This window comes from Hibiscus syriacus, unplaced genomic scaffold (genome assembly GCF_006381635.1).
Source record: "Hibiscus syriacus cultivar Baekdansim isolate YM2019G1 unplaced genomic scaffold, ASM638163v2 tig00013738_pilon, whole genome shotgun sequence".
NCBI classification, from domain to species: Eukaryota; Viridiplantae; Streptophyta; class Magnoliopsida; order Malvales; family Malvaceae; genus Hibiscus; species Hibiscus syriacus.
In genome coordinates, this window is record NW_024062308.1 from 352501 (window position 1) to 377197 (window position 24697).

Here is a 24697-nt window from a genome sequence, read left to right on the forward strand (position 1 = left end):
TGAAGGGATAAAGAAAGAAAACCGTTCATCATCTCATACACATACGTCATTGCAGAAGAGGTATCCCCAGGGGGATAGATTTTCAGGATTAATTATTTATTCACATAAAAAATATAATTAATGCATGATAAAATTATTTCTTTTTCTTCTTCTTGCTCCCAGTATGCCTCAATTGTACAAACTCATCTTCAGAAACTTGATGTGATATGCCCAATGTTGTCTTTTTATAGGAAGCTTCATGTTCAAGTGAATATCTTGTACTCAATGTCTATAGGTCTTATTAGTAGAAAAATGTTGGTTTGACGTCTAAGAAGACAATGGTGTGAATTTACTGGCTCAATGAAAGATAAGGGTATGACTTTTTGTGTCTCGAAAAAAGATAAAAGTCTCAAAGAAAAGGAATGTCAAAATTTGGTTCTTTGGCAATGACCATGAATTATTTTGGGTAAAAATTAAGAGATTTTATTTTGGGGTTTTAGACAGGATGAGAAAGGTCTAATCTTGTCATATGTAAAAAATCTATAATTCTTGAAGAATTAAGAGAATACATAACTCATTTGATATTCAAAGAACTCAAGAATAAAACTCGTTCAATTATTTCACCTTAGAAGGTAACATAAATTCAAACATTAAGATTAAAAATATTTAAGAAAATATTAAAGGAAGAGCAAAAAAAAGAGTTCAAACAAAACAATCTCTATGGATGGAAATGGTAGATGCAATGCCCCATCCATCTTTGATTGTCCATGCCCCTGAATCCATCAGGTTCTGGATCTTGCGCTTCAGTGTCTTATAGTTATCAGCTGAATGTCTGGAGATTCCTATACAGCTTTAACATCATAACCCTCAAGATATAGGGACTCTTTTATCATATCATCCTAGAAGGCTCAACTCTGTAACCAGCCGAACAAGCTCTCATCGTACTGACTTCAGCTTCTTCTCTTAATTGTCAATGTGGTAAGGACCACTTCCTCAAATCCTCCGCTGATCAATTTCATGTTTATGTGAAAATGTTTAAAAATGAAATGCAAATGCAGATGCAAAAATGTTGATCCCAACGATGAATATCTTAGAATAATTTCCACTAGAAATAAAAGCTTTCACATTACAAGACAGTCCACTTTACGGATATGCCTTCGCTTAAATGGTTGAGTCTGTAGTGGATCTCTTCTTCGTCTCAGATCTTCGTCCTTAAAAACGATGCCCTCAAATACTCTGTAATCTAACTCTGTTAATGCCCCTGCGGTGGTGAAGTCTGCGAGTCGCTCGTTGATGGTTATTAATGGAATGGTCGTAGATAAACATCTAATGTTGGATTGCTCTTTGGAACAATGGATCGTCATTTCAGTCTCGAATGTTGCACGATCTTCGAGCTCATTGCTTCGTCTCGGATCTTTGTATTTGGAACTGATGCCCCTCAATGCTTTGTAAAACCAACTCCATTAATGCATCGGAGGTGTTGAAGTCAGTGCGTCGCTCATTGATGATTAGTGATGACATGATTATAGATATGAATCTACTGCTAGATTACTTCTCGGCTCAATGGATCATCTTCTTGAATACTGCACGATCTTCGAGCAAATCTCGTTCTTGTACTTTGAACTTCTTTTAGCCTTCAGCGCATGTCTGTGTATGCGACTGCTTGATTGAAAATTTTTATCTCTCCTTGTGAAAATTTTCTCTTGAATATCCCTTACGGATCAACATTTTCACATTATGTCATGTCAATGCAATGCAATGCAAAGAATGATGAAAAATAAAACAAGCAACATAAATAAGTTAGTATACACAAACAAAAGAGAAAAACAAGTTAGTACATGTAAAATAATTGATACAGATAAAAATTTTATTCAAAGATGAATAAAACACCTACCCTGTCATGATATATACCCGAACATGCTTTAATTAAATAACATTCCTACCCAGACATGCTATCTACCCAAACTTGCTTTAATTAAATAACATTCCTACCCAGACATGCTATCTACCCAAAATGATTAATTTCAAGAAGATAATCCTAACCACATGGTATCTAGTTCGCATGCTTTTATTCGAAAAGAAAACAAATTCTACTAAAAATAAAGCAAAAGATAAGGGTTTAGAAACGATCCTCCTTTATGTACACTTAGTTTGGGTACCTACTGACGGACAGAGGTTCAGTATAGCTATACATAGGGTGACCGTTCTATGGTTCATTATATGCATGGTTTCGGCTCTAACAGGAAAAGGGAACTCGAATTGTCCTTGATGTCAGTGCCCTCTTAGGCTGCTATACCCTCGATCCTCACCCATTACAGGTTTCGAACGGAACGAGTTCAATTCGAGGGGATTCACTGCCTTATACCCATACGAGGAATAAATCCCTATGAAGGTATAAGGTATGTATCCCATGGGTTATTTGCTAAAACTCATACGAAGAATAAATTCTTACGAGAGTAAAACATTCACCCGACTAATTTGATTCGAAGCTCGAGTCTAGAGCTTATGTTATGCAAATGTATGTGATGTGTGTGAGGAGGAGCGTACCTACATTTGACTCAAAAACGAAAAAGAAATAAAACTCGACAAAAACCTGGATCGATCTGAAAGCAAAAATTCAAATGTTAGTAAAACAATAAAAAATGAAGCAATTAAAAACCTCAATAAAAGGATCATAGATTAACTAAAGACTCGAACTCATAAATTCGACCACAACGAGAATGAGAAAGTGACCTACAACATGACTCTGTAAAAAAAAGGTCTCCAACAGAGTCGCCAAGCTGTCATAACCATTTTTAGGTAAAATAATTAAATATTATTTTAAAAAACGATTATGACTTTAATTGAAAAAATCGGGCGATTTGAAATTAATTTGAATTAAATTGGATAGAGTCGCCATTGACCTTTGGTTTAGGTAGATCGAATACCTAAAAACATCTTTTAAAATAATTTTAAAAAAATCATTTTTAAAGACAAAAGTGGTATGCGTTTACCAAAGATTTGTTTAAAATGGGTTCGGGAGTCGGTTACGTGTGAGGAATGATTAACACCCCACAACGCCCAAAATTGGTACTGTGTCGTTTACACATTGTCGTAATGATGGAAATTATAAATCGAATAGATGCTTAAAGTAAGATCCATTTATTGAAATATAATTAATTTGCTTCGGATGACTTATATTATTAGGAAAAATTCTTTAACTTGAAAAGAAATCTTGAGATTAGCAATCCTCCATCGGAAAAGCTAACTCGTTTATTTCTCATTAGTAAAGAATATTCCCTCATTGATAAATATGTGAATCGAATATAAGTGAAATTGACGTTTGCTTTCAAATAAAAGGAAATAAATAGTGAATTAAAAATAACACATATTGCATTATTAAAATAAATTAATTAGTAAAAGAAAATAGATTTATTTAAAGTTCGTATTTATTCGAATGTCGTATTGAATTGTACCACTTCGATCAAGTGATACTTTCCACGTCCGTTCTACAAATTTGCGTTATTGAAATATTCGAATAACATATACTAGATAAAGAAACATAATGGAAATAAATATCAATAAAAATATGCGTAATAAATATTTACATCAAACAAAATTAAGTATATTTAATTACACATGGTACAAATAAATACAGTATATTAATAAAGCATTTGAATAAAAATAATAAGACCGAAATGAACCAAATAAATAAAGATTAAGCCATACAAGGATAAACAAAGAAACCTAAACATATAGTACCCACGAAATTTAACTTGAAACCACTTAATAAACATAATGAACTCATATTAAAATATAAGACCTATAGAACAAACAAAACATTTATCTTCCAAAATATTTAATGGACTAAAGCAAAAGTTAAACAAGTTTAAAAACCAAATTATAAACATTAATAATTTAATTAATAAAAACAAGGACCTAAACGAAATAAATCATAGATCAATAACCCTAATCAAATATTAAACCAAATATATTAATATAACATAACATGACTGAAATGCATCAAACTAAGAACTAGCCAACACAAATCAGCAATCCCAAAAACAAATGACAAACGTATGGTGACCAAAATAAAAAACAAAATAATTCAAATCTCAAATTCAAGTAGGCATAAATTATATTTAGGGACTAAAATAAGATATTATAGAAACATAGAGGATCAAAAAGTATTTAAACCAAAATGCTAAAATAGTGACTAATATAATAGATTTACAACTATAGTGGCCAAATTCAAACAACATAAAGTACACCATACATTAAATCGGTGACTAATATGAAACTATTAAAAATACAATGCCCAAAGTCCAAACTTAATAAAAAATAAAATGACATATAATAACAGGACTATAAAGTAAATAATGAAATGTGAGTGCTCAAAATCAAATAAAGTGAAACTTCATTAGATGGCTCAAGAATGATATTACAAAGAGATAGGGACCTAAAGTGTAGTTACCCCACACGCTGAAAATACACAGAAGGCCCCTGTTGAAATGGCGTCGTTTCGCTCAGGGTATAAATGTCCCTTTTAACCCCCCGGCCATTTACTTCCATCTCCCACGAGAGAGAAGAGAGAGTAAAAGAAAGAGAGAAAATTCTCTCCAGCTTCAACCAAAACCCAGATTTCGGTGGGGTTCTATTGTGCCGGCCGCCATTGACCGGCAGCCGCTTCCGCCGGAGCGGATAAAGGAGGGTACCAATTGAAGTGCCTTAATGCCCTGGTCATGAATCTGGGGTTAGTTTCCCAAAAAAAGGCTCAAACACTGTGAATCTACGAAGAACCCTTCGGATTTTTCGACTCTGTGACCTTAGATTTCAACGATGGAACGAGGTAAGGGTTTCTCTCTTTGGTTCCTCTCCACTCTATGTATTTCTCTCTCTATTTGCTTTCTTTTTTTTTGTTTTTATTTCCCCCAAATCTCTCGGGTTTTTTTCTCCCATTTCCTTTTTTTTTTCTGGTTCGTCGCCCCCTACCTGAAGCTCTCTCCTTTTTTTTTTCTTTTTGTTCTGGAAACTCCCCTCTCAGTTTCTATCTCTTTTCTCCAAAACCCCTAATGCTCTCCTCTACCCCTTCCCCTTATCTCCTCTGTCTTCTCTTTTTCATGCTTCTCCTCTGATTGGTGATGGTTGATTGAACTCTTTAAGGTAGGGTAATAATATCCTAGCTTCTAGGATAATATTTGTTGTAGATTTGTTCTGACTTGGTGTGATATTTGATTTCTATCACTGTGGATGGATTCTTGATAGAAACTGGTCACTGTTGGTGCAGGGAAGGACGGCGACGGCAGTGGAACATCTCGGCTTGAACGGCTCGGCGGCTGAGAAGTTGAAAAGGCGGCGCGACCGTTGAGCTAGTGAGAGGAAACCCTAAATTGGGTCATCTTGGACCGTTGGATCGAGTCTAATCCAACGGTTGGAATCCAAAGCGGCGCATAGAACCTACAAGAAACCCTAATGTGTTTTAGGGTTTTAGGTTAGGTCGGATCTCCAATCGGGTCTGCTGTTTGGGTCAGCTGAGCATGGTACTAGGCTTGGCTTTTGGGCAGGGTCTGAGTGATGTTTTAGGGATTAGGCCTCGTATTTGGGCTACAAAATTAAGCATGCAAAATATTGTAAATTGTAAAATAATAATAATAATTATAATAATAATAATAATAAAATTAAAATTAAATAGAAAAGTCCCGGACAAAAACGGATGTCGACACTTTGTAAAGCACCCGAGAACTATATATAAACAAATGAGATAAAATAACATTGGAGGCTTTTAGTTTAAAGATAGCACTATCTCAAACCTTTTACAAGATGGGAAGATGGGCTTGAGATACTCATGGCTGTTGAGGACTTTCCATTTTCAGCTCCCATTAATTGTGTTCCACGTTCACTGAAATCAAGCGTCCTGCACTCCGCCTGCAAGAAAATCGCCATGTTATCCTCAATGAACTGCTCTTACTAACGGAGGAAGAAAAGATGATGTAAAGACTGGTTTATAAGTAATACCAAGATATTTGAAGCCAAATGTGAAGGGTTCTCCGACTGATTGTTCTCTTTGTCCATGTTATTTGGATTGTTGATGCCTCTGCCTTTTATAATTGATTCCAGAGTTTCATTTCCCACAACCTCCAAGGCATCAGCATAAGCAGCTGCATTATGCTCAATTGTTTCATCAACCCAATGGCGTCGTAGCTTCTCTCCACGGGGCTCATAAGATATCCTATGTCCTGAAACAAATTCCAATCATTACAAACCCTAAACAGAGAGTTTTAAGTTCTAAAAATCTACCTCAATTGTTATTTCTGTGTCAAGTCTTGGGCCGGGAACAAAAGAGTTGATAAACCAAGGAGATTTCCATGCTGAAGGCGAATCAATACTTCTTTTGAATGGAGTATCTCCAAATCTGTCAATCCATATCAAGAAAGTAAACTTGCAAACAACCAATCAATTTATCCTAGCATTTGAACTGCAGGAACATAGGGTAGCTAAACGATTAAACTACTATAGCAATATGATAACAATAGGGAGCAGTTCCAATCTTACATGTTATAACTTTCAGTAACAGCGTTATTCCCAGTACTATCAACCAAATTCTCTAGAGTTGATGATGAATGTACTGCAGTGTCAACAACTGAGTGGCCTTCACTCTTCTTTATTTTCAGAGTAGGGGAGCTAACAACTATGCACGTGTTTCCCAACAAGCATTCAGATGCAAGACCCTGATTTGTTATGGCCTCTAAGCTTTAATGTTGTCGATTTCTTGGAGTTTGCATGCTTGAAGAAAACGATGATTTGTCTGCTTTAGGACCAACATGATTAGGAGAAAACAACATTGGATCATTTAACTTACGCTCAACAAGCACAGGAGCAGGCCGCTGAACCTGTCAAAAGTATAAAGGAAAATATTAGTAAATAATATATCAATTCACTATTAGATGCAAAATGGAATATAAATGTAATAAATAAAAAAGAATTAAGACAAAGATATCCAATTTTGTATGCAAAGAACTCATAATTTTGTAAGAATCAGCAATTTCAGTTTTGTCCTTGGTATGAATTTCGCAGGCTTCGTTTTCTATGTTTCCTAGGGAATTAGTTCCATTAGAATCATTCTTCTGACCTTCGCTATCTAAAGATTCAGTATGATCTCCCCCATTGACGTGTTCCTCATCAAATGCTTGAGATGAGTTTTCTTTTTCTTCAATGGAGACACTGAAGTTGATTTTATGTTCAGATGAACGCACTTGTGATGTGTTCCGGGTCCTGCTCTCATTGAACATTACATCCAAGCGAGAGTAATCTTTGTCTATCTGATAAAGGTGATAGAAGGTCACGGTAGCGTTTCTTCAAAATGGATGGTGTACCAGTAAAAGTTTTTGCAGCACTTTTCAGCAGAGCATCAGGACTATTGTCTCGTGACGGTGAATCCCACAACCGAAATGGACTGATGCAGTTCGTAGTAGACATCATCAGCTGGCGAATACCAAGAGGACTGTATTCTTGCTGCATATCACAGCCAGAGGGTACAAGGTCACAGCTGAAAAATGACATATCCAATCTTGGAAATCGAGGAGATTCATAACATAGACCTCCAACATCTTGATCTGCTGGCAACATTGGCTTATCATCCACCCTAGGAGAAGTTTCTAGTACATTTGATTCTAAACCAAAAGTATTCACCGGAACCAACTTCCGAGAATCCTTGTCAAGGTAAAATTCCCCTTGCAAGTCTGTATTATCTGTGTGATCATCACTGGTGTAGATAAAGCCATCATGTGCATTCATAGTAAATTCTTGCCCTTGATTTGAAAAAGGTTGACTGTTTAACTGACAAGGCTCACCTCCAATCAGATGTGTACCATCCTCAACTGAAAGAAGTGAAGGAGACACACAAGACTGACAGCATGAGATTGGTAATACTTCAGACCTTGAAGGACAATTATATTGTAAGGCTGGAGTTCTTCCAGTTTCAGATATTTGGATGTCTGAAGCCTGAGAAAGTGACGCATTTGTGAAGCCACCCATTCCAACCATATTAGATCCTTGTGTAAAATTTTCAGAGGCAAAGCCTCCATTATTCACTGCCTTCTAGAATAGGACACTACAGCATTCATCATCGGGTATCAAAGTTTGTTCTGGTTTGTCTGAAGCTACAACCATATTAATGAAAGGTGTAGGAGCACTTAGTCCTACAGAAGACTGAAATGCAATATTCATCACTTCATGGCTTTCGCTGGTGTCTAAACAGTTATTTGGTCCAGATGGTTCTGCAATGGAGAAGTTGACAGCTTCCAAAGGTGGGCAATAATCTTCTGAACAAGGAGCTGGATTGGAATTTTTCTCCTTACCGGGCATTTTAGTGAAGTGGAATTGCTGTCTTGTATGCACAGCAGCATTAGCCATATCACTTGTAGACTGATAGCAGCTAACCATAGCTGACTCTTGGCTGCATTCTGATATGTCCTCTGCTTCTGTCCTAAATTTGGCAGCACTATCATCTACATTGCTCTGAATCGTTGAATAAGATAAAGGCCTAGGCTGGCATTGATTAGCAAGAAGTGAGAATTGTTCTAAAAGGCCTGATGCTATATAAGAGTCTAATTTCTTTTTGATCGAACTGTTCCAGTGATTTTTTATTGCATTGTCTGTCCTGTTACCGGTACAAAGATGGAATTAAAGCATGTTGAATGCAAGAAATATATTAACTTCTAACAAACAGAACATTAGAGTTTAAACAAATATCAGCTGACGACTTGCAGTCACAGGACAGGAGGAAGTAAAATGAATACGAGAAAAATAGAGGTGATCTCAATATAACTTTGATGGAATGGTGTGGCTTCTCTGAATAATAAGTAGACATACCTTCCTGGAAAAAACTTAGAGAGCTCTGCCCATTTATTCCCAAATATCTGATGAACACGAATCAGAGCCAACTCTTCTTCTTGAGTCCATGCCTCTTTGTCTATGGCAGGATTGAGATGATTATGCCACCTGCATTAGTACTTATTTGTTAGAGCACATACGTAAGAGAAGAGCGAATTCTTTTTTCTTATATATTCGAGGAGAAAGAGGAGCATTAAAACAGCAAATACTTGCATAAAATACAAGAGAAGATGTTTGCAATAACATCCCAAAGTGAAAATCTCTCACAAATTGTTAAAATCAACAACATTAAATCAATTCGACCAGGCTTAGCTCAGCTGTTGTCATCATCCCAAGAAAGGTAAATTCTAAGGTTCAAACTCCTCTCCTAAGTTCTAAATGTAAATAAGATTAAAGCATTAAAGTTAACAGTTCCATAATCACACCTTTCTCTGCATTGCTTTCCAATTCGTCCAGGTAAGTGCTGAGCAATGGTTGACCACTTTTGCCACCTGTGTAAGCACTGTACATCAGTCCGATCCTTGAAACACTCGGCTGCAGATGAACCAGCTTACCATTAGACCATTTAAAACAACGCACAAAGAGCTATTATGCCTCTTAAATTCAAGAAGAATACCTATCTTTTTCCAATTATTTCCTTTAAAACGTGGAGCAGCATTGCACAGAATCTCATCCTGGAAGCGCATACAATTATTTAGTCAAAATGAAAAATCATTAAAGGATATGCATGGGACTAAACTATAGATGTTACACTGATACAGATATTACAGGCTAGGACTAAACTAGGGGACGCTATAATACATGGCAGAAAAAGTGCAAAAAAGTTATAGATTGGAAGGCAATGTCTTAAAACATAAGTGATGTGATTCCAATCAGCCCTAACTTTCTTCTTGAATTGATTAAATCATTGAAGTTCACCAAGACATTTTATTATAATGTTGGTTCCTAGCTCACCTATAGTTTTTTGACCTTTTAAAACAACGCACAAAGAGCTATTATACCTCTTAAATTCAAGAAGAATACCTATCTTTTTCCAATTATTTCCTTTAAAACGTTGAACATCATTGCACAAAATCTCATCCTGGAAGCGCATACAATTATGTAGTCAAAATGAAAAATCATTAAAGGATATGCATGGGACTAAACTATAGATGTTACACTGATACATATATTACAGGGTAGGACTAAACTAGGGGACGCTATAATACATGGCAGAAAAAGTGCAAAAAAGTTATAGATTGGAAGGCAATGTCTTAAAACATAAGTGATGTGATTCCAATCAGCCCTAACTTTCTTCTTGATCTGATTAAATCATTTAAGTTCACCAAGTCATTTGCATGCTGCTTGTAATTCTTAGTTCGCTTTTCAATGTTCTCCCTCACTTGTTGATGAAGCTTCTTAACAAACTCAGCTTTGTTAAATCCATCTTTATTCACAATTTGATCAGCGGGTAATGGTAACAAGTCTATCGGTGTTAATGGATTGAACCCATACACCACTTCGAAAGGTGTACACCCCGTACAAGTATGGATTGAACTGTTGTATGTAAACTCCACATGTGGTAAACTCTCCTCCCATGTTCTCAAATTCTTTTGAATAATGGATCGAAGTAACATGGAAAGTACTCGATTCACCACTTTAGTTTGACCATCTATTTGAGGGTGGCAAGTGGTGGAGAATAGTAGCTTAGTACCAATCTTACTCAATAAGGCTCTCTAAAAGTGGCTTAAGAACTTCACATCCCGATCAGACACAATAGTTCTAGGTATGCCATGTAGCCTTAAATTTTTCCTGAAAAACAAAGTAGCAATATGTGAGGCATCATTAGTTTTGTCACAAGGAATGAAATGAGCCATTTTGGAAAATCTATCAACTTGGAAGCTGTCGCGGCTGTCTTTCGGGTGGGCCCGGAATTGGGCTTCGACTTTGAAATGATTGGATTAGAGTCGCCGCCGACCATTTTAAAATGAATTTAGGTGGGTCGGACACCATCTTACCCGATCTGCGTTTTACCAGAAACGTGTCGGGTTCGAAAGTCGGTTAAGGTCAAAGAAGGATTAGTACCCTTGAACTGCCCTTTCTATACCAATTAATTTGTTGGTTGTCTTTAATTGCGAAAATTAGAATTTAAATTTAAATTTAAAAAATTCGATCCGAATTACTTACCATTGAGCGATTGGAATTACGACTGAAAAAGAAAATGTTAGATAGATAAAGAAATCTAAAACAAATATTAATATAATAATAAAAATAAAAATAAAGAACATAGATAAATAAAAGGAAAAAATAGAAAGTAATAAAAATAAAATAATAATAAAATAATAATAAAATAAAAACGAAATGAAGTAAAAAAAAACTAATAACCAAAGGGCTAAAATAAAAAAAAAAGTAAAAATTAAACTTGAAAAACTAATAACAAAAATGAAATAAAAAGTTAAAACAAGGATAATAATAATGAAAAAAAATTGGGGACCAATTAATAAATAAACCTAAACGAGATGGGGACTAAAATAAAACATTTTCAAGTATGATATCCTAAGTCAAATTTCAGTGAAAATAACAAAACAAATAAGAATCGGACTAAAATCAAATAATTAAAACATTGATGCTTAAAATAAACGAAATTAAAAGTTCCATCCATGACAGGGGATGAGGGACCTACGATGAGATTAGACCACACGTCGAAATTATGCAAACAGCCCCCGGTACAAACGACGTCGTTTCAATCATTGTACATAAGTCAAGAAAATGACCCTAATTTGCTCATTTTACTCATTTGCACAAATGAAGAGAGATGGTGTGAGAGAGAGATGGAGAGTATTCTCTCCTAAGCTTCAATTTGAGCCCAACTCCGGTGAGGGCTCCGCCGTTTCGACCGTTGATGGCCAGCGGTAGCCGCCGGTCGTCGGCACCGGAGGTGAGGAAAGATGTCACCTTTCGATGCGTTTTTCAAACCCGGATACGAATCCGGGCTTCGTTTTGTCTAGAAATGCCTCAAAGTCCGTAGATCTACGATAAACTTTTTGTATTTTTGTGTATCTTTTTTTTTGCTTGGCTTCGGATTTTTCGAATGGTTTTGTGGTGGTTTGGCTCTCGATGATGTTGCGATTACATTTACTGTTCTTGTCGTGGTTTTGTTATGATGGGTTCGTGGTTGTACTGTTTCGTTTGTGGTTTTTATGGCTCGATGATTTTTGGCCCCTGTTGGTTCTCTATGTACTATTTTGTGTGGGTATTTTCTGTTGGCCGTTCTTGTGGGTTCTCCCGTCGCATGACCTCACCGGCTTTTATAGCCCAATTTTGGTCGTTTCTAGCCCCGAAACAAGGGGGTGTGACTGTTGTGAGGCCGGTCTCCCCGGGATGGGTTAGTCCCGGGATATCCGGCCGGTCGTTTCGGTGACTCTGTTGACTGGCGCGTGTTGTCACGTGCGCCCCTTTAAACCCCTCCATGCGGTACTTTGATGATACCACCTTTAGGGTTCCAAACCCTAACGTTTAGTGGGCTGGTTCAGGCCCAGTTATTGGACCAGGATAGTGGACCCTTTGCTGGATTGGTTATTGAACCTGGACAATAAAACAAAAAATAAAAATAAAATTAATAATAAATAAATAAATAAATAAATAAAAAAAACAATAATATTATTATTATAAAAATATTTTCCAAAAACCTATATAATATATATTTCAAAAAAATATTTCAAAATTATATATTATATATATATTTTTAAATTCAAAATTATATAGTTTTCAAAAAAAATTTAAAACTATGTTTTCAAAACTATATATTATATGTATTTTCAAAATGTTTTTCAAAAACCATATAATATATACATTTTTAAAATGTTTTTAAAAAACTATATAATATTTTCAAACGTTTTTCAAAAACTATATATTATATATATATATTTCAAAATATTTTCAAAACCATATGTTATATAAGTTTTCTAAAAATATTTTTAAAAACCATATATTATATAATTTCCAAAATGATTTCGAACTATATATAATATATACTAAAAAAATCGTTTTCAAAAAACAATTCGGAAGAAAATGAGTGTCTAAAACTGCCCCTCTTTTTCTTTTTTCGTGGAACGAAAAATAAGACAAAGATAAAAAAACACAAATTTTCGTCCGGTGGAGTTGAAGATTGAATAGAGTAACTCCCTGTCGAATTGAGTTCCGGATGGCTCCTCCGTCGCAAAGTCGAGTCCATCTTGAAATGATAAAGAATTGAAGCCGCAATTCGGGGATTTGAATCGGGATACGACTTCTCGTTGCCCAAATTGTAGTCAACTTTGGTCTTCTTCTCGGTTTAAGACCTTGGTTAAAATTCAACTGGAAAGTAGTTCTTTGACACCACCATGTGGTTGATAGGTCCTTGAGCTGAATGAAATCGAACTCGAGGGTCTTTGTGTTTCAAGAAAAACATTTCAAAGGTTTTTTTTGTGTTTCAAGAGAAACGATTTCAAAGATTGGTGTTTCAAGAGAAACTGTCTCTAGAGAGACAAAATTTGTTTCAAGGGAAACTGTCTCAAGAGAGACAAAATTTGTTTCAAGGGAAACTGTCTCAAGAGAAACAAAATTTGTTTCAAAAGAAATTGTCTCAAGAGAGACAAAATTTGTTTCAACAAAAACAGATTCAAAGATTTTGTTTCAAGGGAAACTGTCTTAAGAGTGACAAAATTTGTTTTAAGAGAAAATGTCTCAAGAGAGACAAAATTTGTTTTAAGAGAAACAGTCTCAAGGGAGACAAAAATTGTTTCAAGGAAAACATATTCAAAGATTTTGTTTCAAGGGAAATTGTCTCAAGAGAGACAAAATTTGTTTCAGGGGGAAACTGCCACAAGAGAGACAAAATTTGTTTCAAGAGAAACTGTCTCAAGAGAGACAAAACTTAGTTCCAAAAGAAACTGTCTCAGGGGAGACGAAGTTAGTTTCAAGGAAAAAAAATTCAAAGATTTTGTTTCAAGGGAAACTGTCTCAAAAGATACAAAATTTGTTTCAAGGGAAACTGTCTCAAGAGAGACAAAACTTTGTTTTGAGTAAATTAGTCTCATGAGAGACGACCCCTTGTTTCGAGAGAAACAATCTCAAAGGCGATATGTTAAAGAAATCCTTTCAGAGGCTCTTAATCGTTGAGTTAAGGAAGTCAAATATGTGGATGGCATGTTTGCTGTGACACTAAATCACTTCATCGGGCATGATTTCCTTATTTGTGAAGTTAAAATCCACACTTGTAAATTGCATCTTTTTCGAGCTCAATATCTTCCGTTGTAAAGTTGAAATTGACTCTAGCATGAATCTGCAAAATTATGCACATATGCGATGCTATGGATGCAATGCTCTTATGTATGCCTAAAATGTATATGTAAAATATGTTATTTTAGGGTTTGGAGAGAACTCTCAATCTCTGGTTGTTAGTCTCGATAACTCTTGATTCTGGAATCTTGAATTTTTGATTCTTGATCTTGATTCTTTAACATGCTTAAATCTGATGTACAAAATGTTGATCTGTGAAGGGAATAATTGCGTGAGCAGTCTTCATTCTATCCCTAACTCAGTTTGTCTTCATTTCCACCAGGGTGTACTCTTGCAAACCTCAACCTAAGACAATTTGTTTTCCTTCCCTATCAAATTTTGACCCAAAAATGATTTCCTTTGCCCCAGCTTTTATCTTGAGCTTCGGAGAGATATTTGTTGAATTCCAAGATATGCTTCCAGAGAACTTATCTTGTTTGAAAATGTTTTTCTTTGAATTTTCAAAATTTTGAAAAACATCAAAAGGAATTTTGAAAAATATTGCCTCCTTCTAGGTTTCACAATTGAAACAAATCATAAAACATGAGTTCATTGGATATCAAAAGAATCAAATTCTTTTTTAAGCTTTGATAGCTGCAAATCTTTGACAAATATCAAGATCGAAAAGTTGGTTTAGAGGTGGGCTACCTAAATCCTAAGGTTTGTTTCCTCAATTCGGTCATGGCTTGCCCCTCTTTCTTGGTTTGATATTTTAATCGGAGGCGAACAAAATGACACAACTAGAAAAATCAATGGCTAGACCTTTCAAAACACTTCTGTTTCAGTTCTCTGAAATCTTCCATTTGTTCAAGCTTCGTAGGCTCCTCTAACAAAGGTAGTGCAGAAATATCGGTTTAAAAATGAAATTCCTGAGTGCTCGTGTCAAATTGACTATAAAAGGTGTTCCTTAACTCCCTTAGTCCATCTTTTACCAAAACTCCTTATTTAATTTTGCCATTGTCTGGCTAGCTGAATCCATAAAGCCGGGGCGTTTAACCAATTGTTCTAGAGGGACAGCTCAATATCATTGTATAAATATTATAATTGCCTTTATCAGGCTAGCTGAATATTATCCATAAAGCCGGGGTGTTTAACTAATTGCTCTAGAGGGACAACCCAAGCTTTATTGCACATTATAATCACCTTGATCAGGCTAGCTGAATCTTATCCATAAAGACGGGGCGTTTAACCAATTACTTTAGAGGGACATCTCAAGCTTTATTGTATATATATAATGTTATAATCTGGGTATTCGAGTCCAATTTCTTAAGTTTGTTAAGAAGAACCTGTTATAGTCTAGGTGTTTTTGAAAGTCAAAGAATCTCATCTTTAGAGTTCAATTTCCAAACAACTGACCTAAACCAGATTTGCTTACTCGACTATTCCATCTGTGAAGATAATGATCATCACTGAACGTCATAAACAAAGGTATAAACCAATTAGTTTTGCAATCTTATGTGCTAGTTGCCCCATTCTGTTCGCTTCTTTGATTGGCTATACATGTGAGAAGAGGGCTAGCTTGGTTATTGTAAGAGAATGATATATATTCTAAAAGTGGTCCTTGTTTTGTAGGGTTCAATATTTTCATTTGTCAAAGATTCACAACCTCAATTATTAAAAAGTTTTTGATTAAGGTTATATTCAAGGAATTCAGGATTAAAACTTGCTCATTTCCTCAGAATGAAACATTTTATTTAAAATGTTTGAACGTCAAGTGACTTAAAAACATTCACAAATAAGAAGTATGAAAGAAAAAACAAGTTTAAATAAGATGATATGGTTGAGAATACAACAAAGTTCCTGATGGATGCTCCATCCGACTCTCGATCAGAATGCCCCATTACACATTGAAAGTCAATGCCCCTGAATCGATCAGATCTTGGACCTTACGTTTCAATGCCCTACAGTTCTCAGTAGTGTTCCCTGAGCTCCCAATATGATAACTGCATACGACGTTAATATCATGACCTTCAAGATATAGGGCCTCTCTAGGTTTGGACTGAATCGGAGTCACAAGATTCTTCTCCACTAGCGTTGGGAGCAACTCCTCATATGTCATTGGTATTGGAATGATGCGAATCTTTTCACGGAAGATATTACGAGGTCTAATCCCCAGATTAGTCAGGTAAGATTCCCTTTCATTCCTTGGTTCTCTATGAGTTTGTTTAGAAGTAGCAGTGGTTTTTGAACTTGAAATCGTAACACCTTTGTTGGTGTTGTAGGTGTTGACATTGTTGATCTTTATCTCTTTATTCTTCATGGGAGGCTTCTTACTGGAGTCATCTCCCTCAATCTTTCCTTGCTTTATGGCCAACTCGATCATCTCACCAGCCATAACTAGATTTGAGAAACTTCCCGATATGATTGCCACTAGGTGCCCAAAGTAAGGTGCATTCAGGGTTTGTACAAACAACTTTCTGGTTTCTTTTTCATCCAAAGGTAGGTGAACTTGCACAACCAAATCCCTCAATCGCTATGCGTATTGTCAGAAACTTTCATTGTGCTTTTTCTCTAGGCTTTGTAACATAACCCGGTCTGGTCTTATATCATTAATATGCTTGTATTGCTCCAAGAAAGACTTGGCTAAATCTTTCCATGTCTTGATATAAGTTTGACTGAGCTGGTTGTACCACCGGATAGCTGAACCAGACAGGCTCTCCTGGAAGTAGTGGATCAGGAGTTGGTCATTTACCACATACCCTGTCATTTTCTGATAGAACATAATGATGTGGGCTGAGGGGTAACTGTTCCCGTCGAACTTATCGAACTCAGAGACCTTGAACTTTGCTAGAAACACTAAATCTGAAACCAGGCTCAACTCCATTGCATCTACTCCATAATAGTTCTGGTCCCCTTTGACCATCTTCATCTAGTATTCTAACATCCTGATTTTTTCTTCCATCTTCTTTGCCTTATCTTCCTCGTCAAAATCCGAGATATGATAGTCTTCCGGATGATTGTCAGTGTTGGTTGCGGAAGCTTGTATGTTTGTAATAGATACGACTTTCCCTTTGGTAGCAGATGAGTCCCCTTACAGTCCAGGTAAGATCCCTGGTGAGATAACCATTTGTGGGGTTGGTGGTATGGTGACCCTTTTAGAGGAACCTACCCCATGATATACTGGCTTGTTAGAGACCCGATAACTTAGCCACAATTTAATCAACCAAGGACTCTTGGTTCTTCTTGATGGACTCCATGGTACTTTAACTGTTCAGAGTCATCTTATCCTCCAGCTCTTTCTGTAGTTTTGCCATGTTCTCCTCGATTTGAGCGATTTTGGCCTCTATTTGCTTCTTTTTCAAGCGGGTGTTATGCGGATGTGGTGTGTCCAACGTTTGAGGCGGTGTATCCAGTATTTGCTCCATTTGATGAGATATTCTTCCGTTAGTTAATCCAAATGCAAAGAAAATAACAAAATGCAAAATATGTCTAAATGCATGATGCATGAAATGCCCAAGACATTGATCCAAAAATGTGTCTGTTATTATGAATAATCCTTATTTGGGAAAAATGTTACGTCTGGAGAGACAAAAACATTTTGATGGTATAGATCCCGAACAACCCCTGACAAGTAGATTGTCTTCCATCTTTTTTGTCACTGGTTGAATATCCTATCGAACCGTTCCGGCTCCTTTCGCTAAACTAGTGCCAGTGACGAGCTACTTGCCTCAAAAAAGGTCTCGAAGGACTGCATCTCCGACTTTCACTCCCTGCCGAGCTTGTTTCTAGCAAAAGTGCCATTGGAGCCCTCTATATGAAGTTTATCGGCTTGTTTCTTGAATTCATCAATAATGGTCTCCAGCTTAGCTAGGGTTTCACCATCTTGTTCTCGTAATTTTCAAAAGGACTCTTTGGGTCAATAACTTTTTCCTCGTCTTGCCCCTGCAACCTTTGTAAGCTCAAAAAGTTGGTGTTTGATGTGCATAATGTAAATCCTGGTCCATCCTGAGTCATAGCTGGACTTCTGAGCTTTCCATCTCTCGTATTATAATCCCTTTGTCCATTAATGCAAATTATTCATGTTTAACAAACACGTTTTTGGTGGATCAACACCTCTTTTAAATAATGCAAATGATGAAAACAAAATGAAAAAGAACAAAAATAAAAAGAGTTAGTGAGGTAAATCAAAAAAATAATAAAAATGAAAAATCCTACCACACATGATATCTACCCCCACATGTTTATTATTCCTACCCGGATATGATCTCTATCCCGCATGTTAATTTCAAACAAATCCTAACCACATGTTTGTCTAGTTCGCATGCTTTGAGCAGAAAGTAAAGCAGAAAATAATTCAAGCAATCTAGGGTTTGCAATGAGGTTTTGGGGTGGGCTCTAACTCCTTGTAGTCCCTTGGTTTAGGCCCTAAAGAAGGTACCCGAGTTCTTCTTGCTGGTGCCCCCTTGGGCTTGCCAAACCCTTAGTCTTAAGCCCATTACAAGCTTGTGTGGATTAAGTTAAACTCAAGAGGACACATTCCCTTATGCCTGTGCGGTGAATAAATTCACACGGAGAAATAAGATATATATGAATCCCGAAGGTTACTTGCTAGGCATGTGCGGAGAAAAAATTCTCACGAAGGCGTCGCTTTCACCCCCACTTAAATAGGGTTTGAAGCTCGGGTATAGAGCCTTAAATGAAAAAACTTTGAAAATATAAAATCATTGAAAAAAAAGTCAGTACAACTATTTACTTGAAAAGTAATCAAAGGTAAATAATTGAAATCGAATAAATAAATTAAAATTAAAATGTACTATTTTCGCTAAAAAAGGCAACCGAAAATTAATTTATGCCTGACTCACTTACTTGTTTCCCCAGCAGAGTCGCCAAGCTGTCGCGACTATATTTCGAGTAGGCCCAGATTTAGGCTTCGACTTTGAAATGATTAGATTAGAGTCGACGCCGACCATTTTAAAAAGAATTTAGGTGGGTCAGACACCATCTTACCTGATCTGCATTTTACCAGAAACGTGTCGGGTTAGGGAGTCAGTTACGGTCAAGAAAGGATTAGCACCCTTGAACCGCTCTTTCAGTACCAATTAATTTGTCGGTTGTCTTTAATTGCGAAAATTAGAATTTAAATTTAAAAAATTTGATATGAATTACTTACCATTGAGCGGTTAGAATTACGACTGAAAAAGAAATTGTTAGATAGATAAAAAAATCTAAAAAAAATGTTAATATAATAATAATAATGAAAATAAATAACATAGATAAATAAAAGGAAAAAAAGAAAGTAATAAAAATAATAAAATAAAAACGAAATGAAGTAAAAAAAAATAATAACCAAAGGGCTAAAATAAAAAAAAGTAAAAATTGAACTTGAAAAACTAATAAGAAAAATGAAATAAAAAGTTAAATCAATGATAATAATAATGAAAAAAATCGGGGACCAATTAATAAATAAACCTAAACGAGACGGGGACTAAAATAAAACATTTTCAAGTATGATATCCTTAGTCAAATTTCAATGAAAATAACAAAACAAATAAGAATCAGACTAAAATAAAATAATTGAAACATTGATGCTTAAAATAAACAAAATTAAAAGTCCCATCCATGACTAGAAAATAACATTACAGGGGATGAGGGACCTGTGATGAGATTAGGCCACACGCTGCAATTACTCAAACAACCCCTAGTACAAACGGCTTCGTTTCAATTGTTGTACATAAGTCGAGAAAATAGCCCCAATTTGCTCATTTTACTCATTTGCACAAATGAAGAGAGATGGTGAGAGAGAGAGATGGAGAGTATTCTCTCCTAAGCTTCAACCGGAGCCCAACTCCAGTGGAGGTTCCGCCGTTTTGACCGTCGCTGGTCGACGGTCACCGCCGTTCGTCGCCGCCGGATGTGAGGAAAGGCGTCACCTTTCGATGCGTTTTTCAACCACGGATACGAATTCAAGCTTCGTTTTGTCTGGAAACACCTCAAAGTCCATAGATCTACGATAGACTTTTCATATTTTTGTGTTTCTTTTTTTTTTTTTGCTTGGCTTCAGGTTTTTCAAATGGTTTTTTGGTGGTTTGGCTCTCGATGATGTTGCAATTGCGTTTATTGTTCTTGTCGTGGTTTTGTTGTGATGAGTTCGTGGTCATACTATTTCGTTTGTGGTTTTTATACTCGATGATTTTTGGCCCCCCGTTGGTTCTCTGTGTACTCTGTTGTGTGGGTATTTTCTGTTGGCCGTTCTTGTGGGCTCTCACATTCGGTCCCCCCGTCGTATGGCCTCACCGGCTTGTATGGCCTGGTTTTGGCCGTTTCTAGCCCCGAAACAAGGGGGATGTGATTGTTGTGAGGCTGGTCACCCCGGCATGGGTCAGTCCCAGGATATCTGGTTGACCGTTTCGGTGACTCTGTTGACTGGCGCGTGTTGTCACGTGCGCCCTCCATGCGGCTCTTTGATGATACCACCTTTATGGTTCCAAACCCTAAAATTTACTGGGCTGGTTCAGGCCCAGTTATTGGACCAAGATAATGGACCCTTTGCTGGATTGGTTATTGGATCTGGACAATAAAACAAAAAATAAAAATAAAATTAATAATAAAAAATAAAAATAAATAAATAAATAAAACAATAATAAAAATATTATTATAAAAATATTTTCCAAAAATCTATATAATATATATTTCAAAAAAATATTTTAAAATTATATATTATATATTTTTTTAAAAATGTTTTCAAAATTATATAGTTTTCAAGAATGTTTTAAAACTATGTTTTCAAAATGATTTCAAAACTATATATTATATGTATTTTCAAAAACTATATAATATTTTCAAACGTTTGTAAAAAACTATATATTATGTATATTTTTCAAAATATTTTCAAAACCATATATTATATAAGTTTTCTAAAAATATTTTTAAAAACCATATATTATATAATTTCCAAAATGATTTCAAACTATATATAGTATATAATAAAAAATCATTTTCAAAAAATAATTCGGACGAAAATAAGTGTCTACAGAAGCCCTAGCACACAATCCATTAAAATATCCATCCATGATGCTTACGGAATGGGTAGTGGTGTGTAAATTCCATGTGGAATGACTTTAGATTTGACATTCCAGCAAGTAATGCAACGCTCACATAATATTTCCACATCTCGTTTCATTTTGGGCCAATATAGGTGTTCTTGAAGTATAGCCAAAGTCTTTGCTATCCCAAAATATCCCATTAATCCTCCTCTATGGGTTTCCTTATTGAGCAATTCTCGCATGGAACCTTGAGAGACGCATAGTCTCCCTTCCTTGAATAGAAAACCATCATGCTTAAAGTATTTATCAATCCTTTTATTACGATCTAGAGTTTATTTTGAAAGGATGCAATTTTTATATATGTTTATTTTTTTTTACTAATTCGGGAGAGAGAAAATGATACGCTTATTGAATCGGCTCGCTCTGATGCCAAATGATATGAACAACTATCCTTCACCATTTTCGTTATATCCATTCAACCGTTATCACCACCACACTTCTTTCATTTGCAAACCACTTCAAATTCGTCCACATCCTTTTCAATTTCATTATTTATTTGTTTATCTCATATTCACAACGTTAACTTTGCACTTTCAGAATCATTTCAAGCACTGCAGAGTTTCTTATTAAAATCAAGACCGGACAACAATATATATGACTCGAAACACATAATCGATATTATATCAATAAAGGAACAGTCATAGACTACGATGAATACCTCTTTAGCTGTCCACTGTCCTTTTGTAGAACGTCTTGTAGGATCGGTAGTCCTCCTATAGAAGCAAAAGTCAGAAAAGCTCAGCACTACATAAAATAATCAATTTCTAAAATAAACATATATAAAAATTGCAGAGGGAGGGCAATCGCGGCCTAGAAGGCAAGAACACCAATCCTGGATTTTTATGAATTTTTAGTAAGAGGTACTAAAAGGAAACAATCATATCGGTTTAAAAAGAAATACCCAAGAAGAGTTCGCATTCTCTGAGAATCATCATTGATGCTGAGCCCAACCAAAGGGGTGGACACTGTTCTGTCACCTTCCATTGTTCTTCTGTAAACGAATAAAGCTGCATCCCACAATTCCAACTCTGCAACACATCTCCCCGCAATCTACAGTCTAAATCATTAGAAAGCAACCCAACTATAAAGTTCCCGCCCTCCAAACAACAGAGCAATCAAACATAAAAGGAAAAAGAAATCACAAAACATATACATATAAAAAATTGTACACTAGCAACTTAAAAGTCAAAAGTCAACAATTTGAAAATTTAGCAAAGAATTCGAGCTAAAAGTATTTAAGTAAAGAATTCGAGTTAAACGATCAAGATATAAATTTAAATTCATTCAATTTTCAACTACTTGGAAATTGGATAAAGAAGTAAAGAACCGGTAGTTATTGAAGCAAATATTTAAGTATGTAAGTTAAACACCAAGATCGATGGAATAAATTTCAAACTCAAAAGATGAAAAAAAAATCCCTAAAAAAGAAGATGAAGAAAGCACATACTGAACTGAGCTTGGAAACCCAAGAAATGAAGAATCTGATGAGAGAGAAAGTAAAAACAATGCGCCTTTGCAAATCCAAGCGAACAAAGGTAGAGGAAAGCAAAGATTGGGATCTGCAAACGCATAGGGAAGGTCGAGTTTTCAGTCCTGTCTCGTTTATCGCAATTGCTGTATATTGGAAGACAACGCTACTGCGGGCACTATCAAAGTTGTGAACCGATATTTAAAACCCTGATAAAAAGATTACAGAAGATGATGAAATGGAAAAGATCAGTCAAAGAGCAAAAGAAGCCAAGCAAGAAATGGAGAGAGAGAGAGAGAGATTGAAACGGTCTATAAAGTTATTCAAACGTACGAGGCGGACTAATAGAGTTTCAAACCTACAGTTAAAGATCGAACATTTTTTGGATTTAACGGCCAGGATTTCTCCACCTTTGAACCCGCACTGTCCGTAGGCTTTCTTTCAATCATCCCCAACGATTAAAATTTATTTTCTTTTATTAAATTATTTTTCTGAAAAAACAAAAATGAAAATAAATAAAACATCATTACATTAAATTGGAATCAATATCAATTTACCATAGATTGCAAGACCAAAAACCAGGGTTTTTTTCTCTGATATTTCAGGAAACTACGTGCTAAGGTTTGCATGATTGATTCTTCGGGCTTGTCTTCTGATGGTCCTCCGAACCTTGTTGGCCCCCAGGTGGTTCCTTTTGTCCCAACAATTTCTTTCTCGGATCAAGCTAGTGATAATTTGGTTATTGAACGGTCTGGTGCCCCCGCTCCAATGGAGGATGATCGTGGCTTCACTTAGCCAACCGAAACGAATGGTGCTATGGTGGGAAGTTCACTGAAGACGTATGCGCAAACAATATCTCGATCTGCTGTGGAGAATCAGTGTCTGTTTTTGGGGATGATTATGTCGTAATTCAAGAGGGAGATGTCGTAGTCGATCGGAATGGTTCCTACCCAATGATACAATTCTCAAATAGGGTTCACGACTCGATTGATCGAAACATGGGGTAAACCGTGGTTCTTCGACTACTTGGGAAATCCATTGGTTATCGTGCTTTGTGGAACAAGATAAATCAGTTGTGGACTCCTTAGGGACGGATGCAATTAGTGGATTTAGATAATGATTATTACCTTGTTCGTTTTGGTAGTGCTGCTGACTATGCGAATGTAATACCTTAAATTTTGGTTTGTGATCAAAATGTAAGTTTTGAGCAATCTTTTCAAGCACCATGATTACACACATGTAGTTCATTTCAATCATGGGCAACAAGCAATAATCTATTTGCCAATCTAATTGCATATTACACTCAATAACCTTAATTTTTTTAATTAATCCTTTCTTCCCCTATAATTTAGGTTACCAATATGATTAAATTTCATTATTAGCATACCAATAAATAAGTAATTAAGCATATAAATAAAAAGGGGAGGTTGGAACCTAATTTCCAACCCTAACATAGTTACACTCACAATACTCCACCCTAACCTTGAATCACTATCCCTTTTTGCCTATCTTTGGAGGATCATCCCATAGAAACTTCCTCAATTTCTTTCTCTAGCAAATTATACACAACATAGGAGAGTCATTAGAATCAATACAATAGCAATTTGATCTCAATTAAGCTACATGGTACCAAACAGATTCTGTTCTTGCATATTGGTATACTTTATAGTGATCTGACCATAACTCTTAATTAACTCTTAATTTACTCATCGGATTTTCAACTAATTTACACTTCCAGAAAGCTAATTTGATTATATTTTTATCCATATATGGATCATATTTTAATTCTTTCTACATAATTACAGTTTTGTATTTAAAGTCGGGTTCAAATTTTCAGTGACCATTCTGTCACCTTTGTAATTCGATGCACTTTGGTGAACTTATTCACCTAGAATCCTTACCGATTTGTTTTAACTCCTTTTACCACTGTTTAATATTTCATTTCCCTATATTTTCATATCATCCTTAACCCTTAATAATCGAATTAAGTCCTCTAATTAACAATTTTCCTGAAACTGTCCAATTCGACTTATCTCAC

The 24697-nt window shown here is 35.7% G+C and overlaps 1 pseudogene; it reads right to left on the minus strand.

Moving 5' to 3' along the window:
* Nucleotides 1-5717: 5717 nt before the first annotated feature.
* On the minus strand, nucleotides 5718-22175 carry LOC120206393 (annotated as a pseudogene).
* Nucleotides 22176-24697: the final 2522 nt, after the last annotated feature.